A 12521-nucleotide genomic window follows, 5' to 3' on the forward strand; every position below is an offset into this window, starting at 1 on the left:
CTGCGGTATATAAACGAAAGAATAACGAACAAACCCAGGGTATATACAGTACGAACACACATCGGACAACTTCCGAACATGTGTATTCGAGCACACTCCGTTTCAAGTTTTGTGCATGCACAAAACTTGAAACGTATTGTCGACGGACTAAACAAACATCACCTAACACGAAACGCATTTGGCGGATAATAGCAGGACATATGAAGTACATAAAACGAACATTGACGAACACTAACGGATTTGCTAAAATACCATCCGTTTCTTATACGGAAGACCGATCCGGTGTAGTGTGACACTAACACGGTCTGGGTCAACGTACATCACCGAATGCAAAAATATGCTATCCGGTGGTGAAGGCCTCACAGGAACGTATTTGCAACGAACACGGGCCGAGTGCAACGAACAAAGAACGAACATGAACGAAAGGAGAGCGAACAAACTCCGGCAATATGCAGCACCATACGAACACACATCGGATAAATACCGAACATGTGTATTCGGTACACTCCGTTTCAAGTTTTGTGCATGCACAAAACTTGCCGACGGACTTAACGAACATCACCTAACACGAAACGCATTTGGCGGATGATAGCAGGACATAAAAAGAACATAAAACGATCATTGACGAACAACAACGGATTTACTAAAATACCATCCGTTTCTTGTACGGAAGACCTATTCGGTGTAGTGTGACAGGCGCATAAAACAGTAAAAACAGTCAAAAAATTTTTGTATTGTGTAATTGATGCATTCTTTTGATTTCACGAAGGAACTCTTGATAAACTTGATGCTATACCACTGCACTGTTGCATGTAAAGCCCTCTTCCCTAGTAAAAGTGGCACAATTGTGATTTTACCCTTTTGTCTTTAACTAAACTTATCTCGAGATTAAAACAAGCAAATTGAACAGAACAAATGGCATGTGAGAGCTAAGACTACACTCTTGACGTTGATGTAAGTATTATTTCACAACGGTATTTTCTAATTGTCAGAGAGGGCGCTTTTTACTTGCACAATTTTTTTTGAGACAGGCTGTATATACGTCGTATATATATAGGAAGCAAAGAAGCGAAGAATAATTAAAATGTCGTAAAAGAATATTTTATTACACGAATTTTCGGGCCTCGCCCTTCGTCAGGTGACAAAAATAGTGTTGTGAGGCCTACACAAGAGAAACATTTAAAACATGATTAAAACGCGAGCGCAGGGGAATGGTGGGAGCGACACGCAAGCGATACATGAGCGACAAGCGGGTAGAGCGTATACAAATCCAGCGCGTTGAATATGTTTAAGTTGGAAAACATAACGCGCAAGACGGAAAATAAGATATAATTATAAAATGCGCAAACGCGTGTGCGAGTACAAAAAATATTTATAGGCGTCGCGCAAGCACAAGCGTAAGCCTAGGTAAAAACGCGTAGAGCGTATACAAATAAAGAGCGTTAAACATGTTTAATTAAAAAAAATGCACGCAAAACGGAGAAAACAAAAAATATAGTAAAACGGGGCGCAAGCGAGCGTAACAAGCGAGGCCTAAAGGTTGAAACGCGTGGGGTGAAAAGGGGAAACCGCGCGAAAAAAGTATAAGAAAAAGGGAGCGCTGAAGACAATTATGATTAAAATTTAAAACTGTTGAAACTAGCATTGAGTCCATTGGGTTGAAGGGTGCCGAGTCTGAAGATTAATTTCTGTTCCATGTCTCTTCTGGCTTGGTCGTCACCGTGGCATTTGTAGACTCCGGAAATCTTGATATGTGTGGTGTTATGTCCACTGCCGGAGAAATGTTGAGCTACTGGCAAACCTGGCATCCTGATGCGGATTGATCTAAGGTGTTCTGTAAATCGATCCGCCATTCGTCGTTTGGTCTCGCCTATGTACAAGATGTTGCACTTTGTACACTGAATAGCGTAAATGACATTGGTGGTGGTGCATGTGAAGGCTTCGGTGACTTTGACTGTTTCTTTAGGTCCCACGATGTTATCGGTGGATGATATATGCTTACAAGTGTTGCAGCGTGGTCGGTGACAAGGTGATGTGCTGCCTTCTTGTCGTCTGTCAGTAGGGCTGGTGATAGAAGAAGTTACCATCTCATCACGAAGATTTCTATCGCGGCGATAAGCACACAAAGGAAGCGATAGGAAGATGTTCTTAGTGGTGCTATCAGCCTGTAAGATGTTGGTATTGCGCTTGATGATCTTGGCAATTCTGGTGTTGAGGGGATGGTAGGTGAGAACCAGAGGTACTCTGTCAGATGTTTTTGATGCATTCGAAGTTAAAGCATCAGTCTGAGTCATGTTGTTGGTACGATGAAGAGCTGCATTGGTGACTGATGCAGGATACCCTCGTTGGTGGAAGAAGGATGTCATTTGATTGGCCTTGCTGTCAAAGTCAGTGTCATCATCACAAAGGCGGCGTAAGCGCAGTAGTTGTGAGTACGGGATGCTATTCTTGCAAGCAGGAGGATGACAGGACTCATATTGGAGGTAACTGTGTGAATCTGTAGGCTTGTAGTATACAGACGTGGAAAGATGGTCTTTGTCGATTGATATGAGAATGTCCAAGAATGGTAGGCTAGTGGTGGATATCTCGTAGGTGAACTCTATGGCTGGATGGAAGTTGTTGGCATAGTTCATGAATTCAATTAAGTCTTGACTGGAGCATGATGAAGCGCCCACGCAGTCGTCAATATATCTGTGGAAGAACTCTGGTTTGGTGCCGTTATAGCTGTCAAAGATTTGTTGTTCTAGGTGCCCCATAAAAGACAGGCGAAGCTACATCCCATCCTAGTTCCCATGGCGACGCCGTTTATTTGGTTGTAGTAGTTTCCATTAAACTCAAAGAATGAGTTGTTCAAGACGAGTTCGGCTAATCGCAGTAAGGTAGTGGTTGAATGATGATACTTCTTGTCAAGGTTGAGGAAATGACGGAGAGCAGAGAGACCGTCTTTGATGGGTATGGGTGTGTACAGAGATTTAACGTCCATGGTGAAGATGTGGTGCTGATCACTGCTAAATCTGAATTCTTTGAAGATCTTAAGTGCTTCTGTTGAGTCCTTGATATAAGTAGGTAAGGATTTGACGATGGGTGCAAGCACGCTGTCAAGGTATTTACTTATTAGTTCTGTGGGGCAGCTACAAGTCGAGACTATGGGACGTCCTGGGTTGTCCGGTTTGTGGATTTTGGGCAGCATGTAGAATCTAGCGCATCTAGGGTGAGGTTGGATAAGGTTGTTAGCAGAGGAAGGTAGCTCCTTGTTCTTGATCATGTTTTGGATGGTGCGTTTGATCTCAAGTTGTTGCTGATCTGTAGGGTCAGAAGAAAGACGTTCGTAGGCTGTGGTGTTGGAGAGTTGACGTTCAGCTTCTTTGAGGTAAAGGTCCTTCTTCCAAACTACAACTGCACCACCCTTATCCGCCGGTTTGATGACAACTTCGTTGCTGTTGCGGAGCACGGTTGTTTGATGGGATCATTTATTAGTTTTTCAAACAAAACATCATGTATAACCAAATTTTAGGCTTAAACAGCTAAAAGTGATATCATGCTAATGTATTTAGCTGCTTTTGGGTCATTCTCAACTATAATTTCCCCTCTTTTACAAAATTATTCACTTTTATAGTATTATTTAAAGCTTTTTCAGATAAAAATGTATCTATTAATGACAAAATTGGTGGCGCTATTTAATTACCGGAAATTACCCTTTCAAGCTTTTAATTCAAATAATTCCTTTTATTGTTTGATAAAATATGTTTATAAAATTTCCTTGTTGATTGTTTCACCTATTCCAACTGTTTTAATGGCAGTATTAATCACCAAACCCTTGCAAATAAAGAAATATGATTTACGCTAAATAGCGCCATCTATAGTTTGCATTTAGTTAATAATGAAGCCAATTCTATATACATCAAACAACCGTGGGAGATCCTTGATCGCCTGTCTTTCACCGGTGGTGATATTGTGAGGGTTGAACTTCTGGTTGAAGTCGATATTGCTGATGTCCTGTCGGCACTTGTCGATATATAAGTCCAAGGAAGCAAACTTGCCAGGGGGTGGTGTCCAGTTGGAAGTCTTAGGTTGGAGTGCTAGAAATTCATCATCATCATCTTTAACGACGATGTCACTGTCTTCATCGTCATCATTCTCTTCAACTTTTTCATGGAAATGAGCTTTGAGACGCAAGCGGCGAAAGAATTTCTCCGTCTCTATACGAGCTTCATATTCATCAGCCTTAGGTCGTTGAGGAATGAAGGTAAGTCCTTTGGAGAGTACAGATATTTGGTCATTATTAAGTTCCAATTCAGGAGGTATGGTGACTACTAACCTGCGGTTGTCATCTGAATGGATTTGTGGTTGTTCTTTACGGAGATCTTGAAGCTTGGATGTCTTGGTGCTGTTGAGGCACTCGTAATAACTTCTATTAAGTTGATGGATCTTCATTTTGATGTGGCAGAAGTCAAGTTGGGAACAAGATTCCTGTAGAATGGAGCAGAAGTGCAACCGTTATCCGCTGTGATACATGCTGCTGCGTTGAAATGCTGAGAGGCTCAGACGCTTAAGTCTCTTGGAACATGACTGAATGGTGCTGGTGATCGTACGATGACGGACGTTGGTAAATGTAGGGTTGAACCGAAGTTGAAAACCGTGAGGTACAAGGTTGGAGCGTAAGCACGAAGATGGTTGCAGAAACGCGTTTTGCTGAAGGTGGGTGTGGCATAGGCAAATGTATAGGATTCAACATCGTCAGGATATGGTCGAAGAAATGAAGCAAGCTGACGTCGCAAATGTAGTAGGTGTAGGCATAGTAGTATCTATCTTATATCGCAGTACAGCAAACTGAATCAGGATGTGTAGAAAGTAGAAAATTAACTGCGTCGACATTTGATGAAGGAAGCAAAGAAGCGAAGAATAATTAAAATGTCGTAAAAGAATATTTTATTACACGAATCTGGTGTCCTTTGTTCCTGTCGACATGTTCCTTTAAATTTTAATCATAATTTTCTTCAGCGCTCCCTTTTTCTTATACTTTTTCGCGCGGTTTCCCCTTTTCACTCCACGCGTTTCAACCTTTAGGCCTCGCTTGTTACGCTCGCTTGCGCCCCGTTTTACTATATTTTTTGTTTTCTCCGTTTTGCGTGCATTTTTTTTAATTAAACATGTTTAACGCTCTTTATTTGTATACGCTCTACGCGTTTTTACCTAGGCTTACGCTTGTGCTTGCGCGACGCCTATAATATTTTTGTACTCGCACACGCGTTTGCGCATTTTATAATTATATTTTATTTTCCGTCTTGCGCGTTATGTTTTCCAACTTAAACATGTTCAACGCGCTAGATTTGTATACGCTCTACCCGCTTATCGCTCATGTATCGCTTGCGTGTCGCTCCGGGTCAACCGGCGTCTTCAGCGGATGCTATTGCTCTGAAGATTAGTGTTGCTAGTGATGTAGTACTAGGATACCTCCGATGACATCACAGATGTTGATGACGTCAAACTTGAAGATGTTGTGCCGCTCCCTTGGTTCAGGGGGGTCAGTAGGTTGTCCCAGACAGGGTCGATGTCCAACCCTTTGTCACGGTTGAGTCTGGGTCTTTTAGTTCTGATCTGCGAGGGAAGTCCTTGGACTCCCTTTCTAACACTTTACGTTCTCCCAGTCGATCTGGTGTCCTTTGTTCCTGTCGACATGTTCCTTGATCGCTGACTTGGAACTGGCCGCTTTAGATTTATGTTCTGTTAGCCTCTTTTCGAGCTTGCGTCCAGACTCGCCAATGTATGGATATGTCATCGGAGGTATCCTAGTACTACATAACTAACAACAACAATCTTCATCAACTGAAGACGCCGGTTGACCCGGTGAAAGCGCTCCGGTGAGTGTACCAAATTTGAGTAGCGTAGAAGTATAAATTTGTATATTTGATTTGTTGTAAACATTAAATTTGATGTATACTCATAATTATGTCTGGAAAGTCAGGGAAAAAACTAAGGAGTATCGGCATTTAGTTTCCTGGGAAAGTGGATCAGATGAGCAGTGAGTAAAAACATTCGCTCTAAATGTTTTGCTTTGATTTTTTATTTTTTTCAGGAATTTATTAGGCCTATAGGTAAAGTGCAGAAAAAAAAAGGATTTAGAAACAATAACCGTCAGGGTTATACAGTAGCGCGTTATTTAATCTGATTCAACTCGTCGTGGCACGTACCGTATATTTATTGGACGTAATACTTTTTGACGTCACAAAAAGTATTGTACATAAAATATCTACTACTACGTTTCAAAACGTAGAAAGGGGCCAAAGTTTAAAAATTGTTTCCTGTGTGGCTTTTCACCCCTTTTTAAACTTGGTCCCATTTAGTAAAGTAGTAATAACATGAAGAATGAGTCCTAATTTTTACATGCAACAATGTGCTCTTACAGGTTTAAGACTGTTCGAAAGCGGTGCAATATGACGTAGTCTAGAAAATACAAACTTTTCCATACAAAACTACCCGTTGTCATATTAAGCACTGTAGTAAGTAATGCAGATGTCTTCAAAATCTAAAAGTTAAAATTTTTTAATTACTTATCCTATCACAGTCAAAGTATAGATTTTCTGAAGGAAAATTTGACGAGGAATCTAAATATGGACATATTTTTTTCTGTATGGGTTAAGGAGAAAATGTTTAGGTTCAAAATATGTTGAAATGTAAACATACTTTGAGATACCCTATATTCCGAGATTACCAAACATCTGTGATTTCGGTTTCTTCCAAAGTCAGTTGGCTCTCCATAACCAAGTGAATGTTGTTTACTTCCAGTTTATTACTTTTAGTTGGTAATAAACAATGCATTGAGTGACCCATTTTTTATGAAAATCTTTTTTAGTCCACCCTGTATAACTTGCAGGTCACCCTGTATAATGAGTTGAAATGTAGCCTTCAGCTTTCCAAAAATGTATACTTTTGCTAGTTTAGGGTTGATGACTGTCGAGATAATCTAATTAGAAACCCGATTGGTGTAAAAATTCATAATATTTGTCATGTAACGCTAAGGGTGGCGAGTTCAGGACACACGGCTGTAAATAAACCTCGTCGCGCTGCTAAATTTCACTTTATATTTTCCATTAACTAACAGTTATTTCATTAACTAACCGTTATTTTCTAAACTTTGGAAAACCTCGACCGATGTTTTTAATTATACGTAACATACGGAGTCTGCAGCGCGCTTAATGCCACAGTACACAGTACATAGAGTATTATAACAAACATAAGAATTTTTTACATGACCAACTACTTTCTGGTTGTTGAATTTACTGCTTTTACCCCCATTTTGCCTTTTTTACAAATTTTATTTTGTATTGATTTGGTGATAATTTCACAATTGTGTTTCAAACTCCAATAACTCTCTGATGACACAAGTTTTTAAGGAAATATTTCAGATAAATATTACTTTCTAGTGCTTTGTTTGAAATAGTTAAAATAACTGACTTTATAATGCAAAATAAAAATGCTTGGTAGGGACCTCAAAAATTTGGTCAAAACATATCTTATTGTTATTTTAGTTATGTGATGTTTTTTTTACCATAATGTACCAAATGAGAAGGTAGCCTATTAAAAAATCTAAATTTTATGTTACTCAGATTAAACCAAGCATACATAGCACTACTCCATATTCGAGAAAAACGCAGCACTATTTTCTGTTCGGATTCAAACATATATTCCTGTTTTGCCAAATGAATACTAGATCCTAATCCTAACTGGCAATGAAAATCCATTTTTGGGTGTTTTTTTTTTTTAAATAAGTCCCAAAAACATGCATTTTTAGGGCGTTTCCGTATGATGTGTCAATCAAGACAAATGACTTGCACCAAATCTAATGTAAAGTTTTTTGGAAAACATGTTTTCTAATCTTTTTCATAACCAATTATCAAAAATAACATAAAATAAATTTTGAGCGAACGCTTAGCCTATACTCAAGACTGTAAATGCTTAGACTTGCCACGTTTTTGTGACTACACATGTAAGAAAACACACCATATTGTGTGTTTTTGACCCATTGTTCCACAAATTGAAAATATACACATAAAGTCAAAATTTGAGAATTTGTGCTTACTGTAGGCATTTCGTGTTAAAAGTGGTTAAACAAGCTTTTTAAGATAATTCGAGGGTGCTGAATTTGAAAATGCTGTTTAACCAGTTCAGTTTTGGAGTCTTAGCCCTCAAAATTCAAAAAACAAAATGGCCGCCATTTTCAACATATTGTTGATAATAACTTGAATTTTAAACAGCATAGGAGGTTTAAAATGGTGGCAATATTCATGTTTATGATGCAGAGGAACCCAAATTGATTGTTACTGAAGTTTCAAGCGTTATGGTTTTGCCGCCATGTTGAATTCCAAAATGGCCGCCATTTTCATCAAGTTTATGCATTTCCTGCTATAACTTGGATAGTAGGCAGTACCTATGTTTTTAATACCAAGGATTCCAAATTATCTGTTACCTACTATCTGTTGTAACTAGTCACGGTTGCCACCATCTAGAATTCCAAGATGGCCGCCATTTTCATCAAGTTTCTGCATTTCATGTTATAACTTGGATAGTAGTATAGAAGGTTAAAAATTATGGCAGTACCCATGTTTTTGATACCATGGATTACAAATTATCTGCTACCTACTACCTGCTGTAACTAGTTAGGGTTGCCACCATTTAGAATTCCAAGATGGCTGCCGGCCATTCATTTGGCAATTTGTGGGTGTATTTCAAAAAACAAAATTGTCATCGTTTTCATTTAAAGGGTACATTACGTTCTGTGGCTAAATGCACTTTTAATTTTAATTTAATATTAAATTAGTTTTCCAAGTGCATTTAAAAAGGTTAAAGATTTCCAAATTACCTATTATACTTTACACCGTACAACTCATGAAACTGTCAACATTGGCACTTAATGTTACTTACGGCTAATTGTTCCCGTTAGGATCTTGGAACTATTTGATTCTTTCTATTTGACCTTTCACTTTGTAGTGATTCCTACCTTTAATTGATGCCTTTTAAGGCAAGAGTGCAGAAACAGAAGAGACTTGAAAGTCTCTTCTGTTTCTGCACTCTTGTTGGCTGTTAAATGCATACGTATGCACAACCATCTGTGCATGTTAGCTTAGCTTTCATGCAGCTGCAATTGTTTATACATCCATTGATACATTTGCATGTTGGTGGTAGATTGAGAATAGTATCACACGTGCCTTATCGCATCTGTGCACATCATCTGGCATGCACCTTGCAAATGAATTGTGCTAAGAGCTGTCTGTCAACAATTGCTTGAAACACCTCTGTCTTTTTGCCGTAGCCAGCAAGCTGTGACACACTGTCACAACCAGTTATGAAATAGAAGCAAAGCTTCCACTTGCCAAGGCAGCAGTTCCCGATGGATTTTGTGGATGGGGATGTATTTGGGCTTCTTACAAATCCTGCCTTCATCCACAGCTGAGTGCATAGGATCTTGTCAAAATAAGCAGCCAGCAAGACAAGTATGTCAGTGTCGCGTACTGAAACAAATAAGGCTTCAGCATTTGTGTTAAGTACAAAGTGAGTATCCGCCTCCTCATGGCCTCTAGGGCTGTTGTGTCCATTCCTGAATCTGAAGATCTAACTTCTGTGATATGTGCAAATCCTCCAGCCACTACAAGTATTGTGGGTGCAATTGATACAGCATTTGTCATAAGCTGTTGAGATAGGAGCGGCAAGATTTGCTTTATTCTCTCCAAGTGAGAGAAAGTTAGTCCAGTTATTCGGTAGAGAACGTTGTGGTTTTCTATTACCCGGCATACTGGTCGATAGCCCGGGTTCGTTTTGTTCGGGTTCCAGTCTTGATGGAATCATGCTGGTATCTGTCAAAGGTTACCTCAATCCTCTGAAACTCAGCCGCCACTGCTTATATGCAGACTCCCATTCATGGCAGCAAGTGAAATTTGAATAGGCATAAGTTCATGCTGCAGAATCTGGTCCAAGTTGTACGTCCTGTCTTAGAGGCTGTCACAAATCGCTGTAGAATGTTTCTATCTGCCTTAAGGGCCGCATTAGTGGTGTTGTTTATGGTGTCAAGTGCGCTGAAGATCAGGAGTGCCAAGCACTTTACATTGGTAAAACCGACCATTTCCTGCAGAGTCGCATATCCCAACTTAGACGCGCTAGTTCAAGTGGCAACGATTCAGCAGTCTACAAACATCTTGAGGGCAGCGGTCACAGCTTTGACATTGACAAAGTTGTCATTTCAAAGAAGTGTGGGTACAAGCCGAACAACCGTCCCTCAACAGGAGCGGGGGCTTTAGAGTGAATCTGTCACATGGTTGGGATCAGGTCATCAAGCAACTTCCTCATCGATTGACCTGGGATGACCCTAAATCATCCATTGGGGGATAGGGGGGGATAAATTCCCCCAATATTTTGCCAGGGGGTGGTCCATACGATCATTCCCTTCCCAATGTTGACGCCTGTATATGTGTGTTTCCAGCCAAATAATTATTAACATGATATTAGGCCATTTTAGCCTAAAACTGTAAAAAGTGCAAATTTTTGTGCGCATTTGTACCATCATCTTATTCTGTTGCCAAAAGGTACTGGATTCACTATACTTTTCGACCCCCCCCATGTCAAAAAGAAATCTATGCCACTAGCACTGGCCAAATCTTTGGTTGCAATATTCTACAGTACAGGAGATGGTATCCCCTTGCTGAAAACATTGAATCAACCGAAAGCTGAGACGACTTCTCCTCGTCGAGATTGTCACGCTCTTTTCTGGATGGTGTAATCTCGTTGTACACATACTCACTTTCCAATTGGGAGTGTTCCATCATCAGCATTTGCCTAATTTACTTGATATGCAAGTTCTCATGTTATATAAGAGAGTACCCATCTGCCTAATGCAGTGATACTTCTTGTGATACTTACAATCCCACCGCTCCTCTTTCCAGTACCATTCAACCATTCTTGGCTATAATCAGGGGATACTTGGTTGAATTTCCGCCCGGACTCCTTTACAACGAAATTTCCTGCCTGGAATTCAAGGAGGACTTTCGGTGGACATGGTGGAAGGTAGCTCATTTCTGCCATATAAGTGGTACCCCATTTGGCATAGTGGTATGATCATACCTAAAAAAGAAAGTTAGCATCCTACTGAAGGCATACAAGTGGAGATCCCAGACACCATCACGGTGTGCTCTGATGAAAGCAAGAGAATGCTCACCATGTCCATATATTGCCAGATGATGTGGACAGATGCGATAAGGCACGGGTGATACTATTTTCAAGGGTTTTCCACAGGAGAATCTACCACCAACATCTGATGCAGTAAGGCTTCACACAAAGTATGCACATTACCAGGCTTGTATTTGGAAACAAGCAGACACCATTTCTCCCCAAAGTAACTGACATGGGATGGACCTACATAGATAGAACCTGGCTCCACAACTGATGACACTACCTCCAATTCCCAAAGCATGTCGCGAGATAGTTTCATGCATGTAGAAGTGGCAATTGCAGTTGCAAAAAGGCTAAGCACATTTAACAGCCAACAAGAGTGCAAAAAAAGAAGAGGCTAAAGCCATTAATCAGAGTTTGGAATCACTGTACTACGAAGTGAAAGGTCAAATAGAAAGAATCAAATAGTTGCAAGATCCTAACGGGAACAATTTACCCGTAATTAAAATCAAGTGCCAATGTTACCAGTTTTATGAGTTGTACGGTGTAAAGTATAGGCCTTGTAGTTAAAAAGCGGCCATTTTGAAATCTTTAACCTTTAAAATGCACTTGGAAAACTAATTCAATATCACTGTTTTTGTTCTAAAGAAATTAACAGTGCCTTTAGCCAAAGAAAGTAATCTACCCTTATGAAAACGATGACAAGTTTGTTTTTCTGAAACACACCCCAGAAATTACCAAATGAATGGCGGCCATCTTGGAATTCTAGATGGTGGCAACCCTAACTAGTTAGAACAGATAGTAGGTAACAGATAATTTGGAATCCTTAGTATTAAAAACATGGGTACTGCCGTCATTTATAAACTGCTACGTTGCCTACTATCCAAGTTATAGCAGAAAATGCAGAAACTTGATGAAAATGGCGGCCATTTTGGAATTCAACATGGCAGCAAAACCATACCAGTTAAAACTTCAGTAACAATCAATTTGGGTTCCTCTGTATCATAAACATGGATATTGCCACCATTTTAAACCCTCTATATTGTTAAAAATTCAAATTATTATCAAAAATATGTTGAAAATGGCGGCCATTTTGTTTTTTGAATTTTGAGGGCTAAGACTCTAACTGAACCGGTTAAACAGCATTTTCGTATTCAGTACCCTCGAATTATCTTAAAAAGTTTGTTTAGCCACTTTTAACACGAAATGCCTCTAACTGGTATAAGCACAAATTCTCAAATTTTGACCTGTCTAATATATTTCTAGTTGGAGGTGTGGAATCTGCAGCATGTGCATTGCTAACCACATGCTATCTACTGAAGCAACATTAAAATGATAATGAGAGGGCATAATTATTTGCG

The sequence above is a fragment of the Amphiura filiformis genome, unplaced genomic scaffold (assembly GCF_039555335.1).
Source record: "Amphiura filiformis unplaced genomic scaffold, Afil_fr2py scaffold_43, whole genome shotgun sequence".
Taxonomy (NCBI): domain Eukaryota; kingdom Metazoa; phylum Echinodermata; class Ophiuroidea; order Amphilepidida; family Amphiuridae; genus Amphiura; species Amphiura filiformis.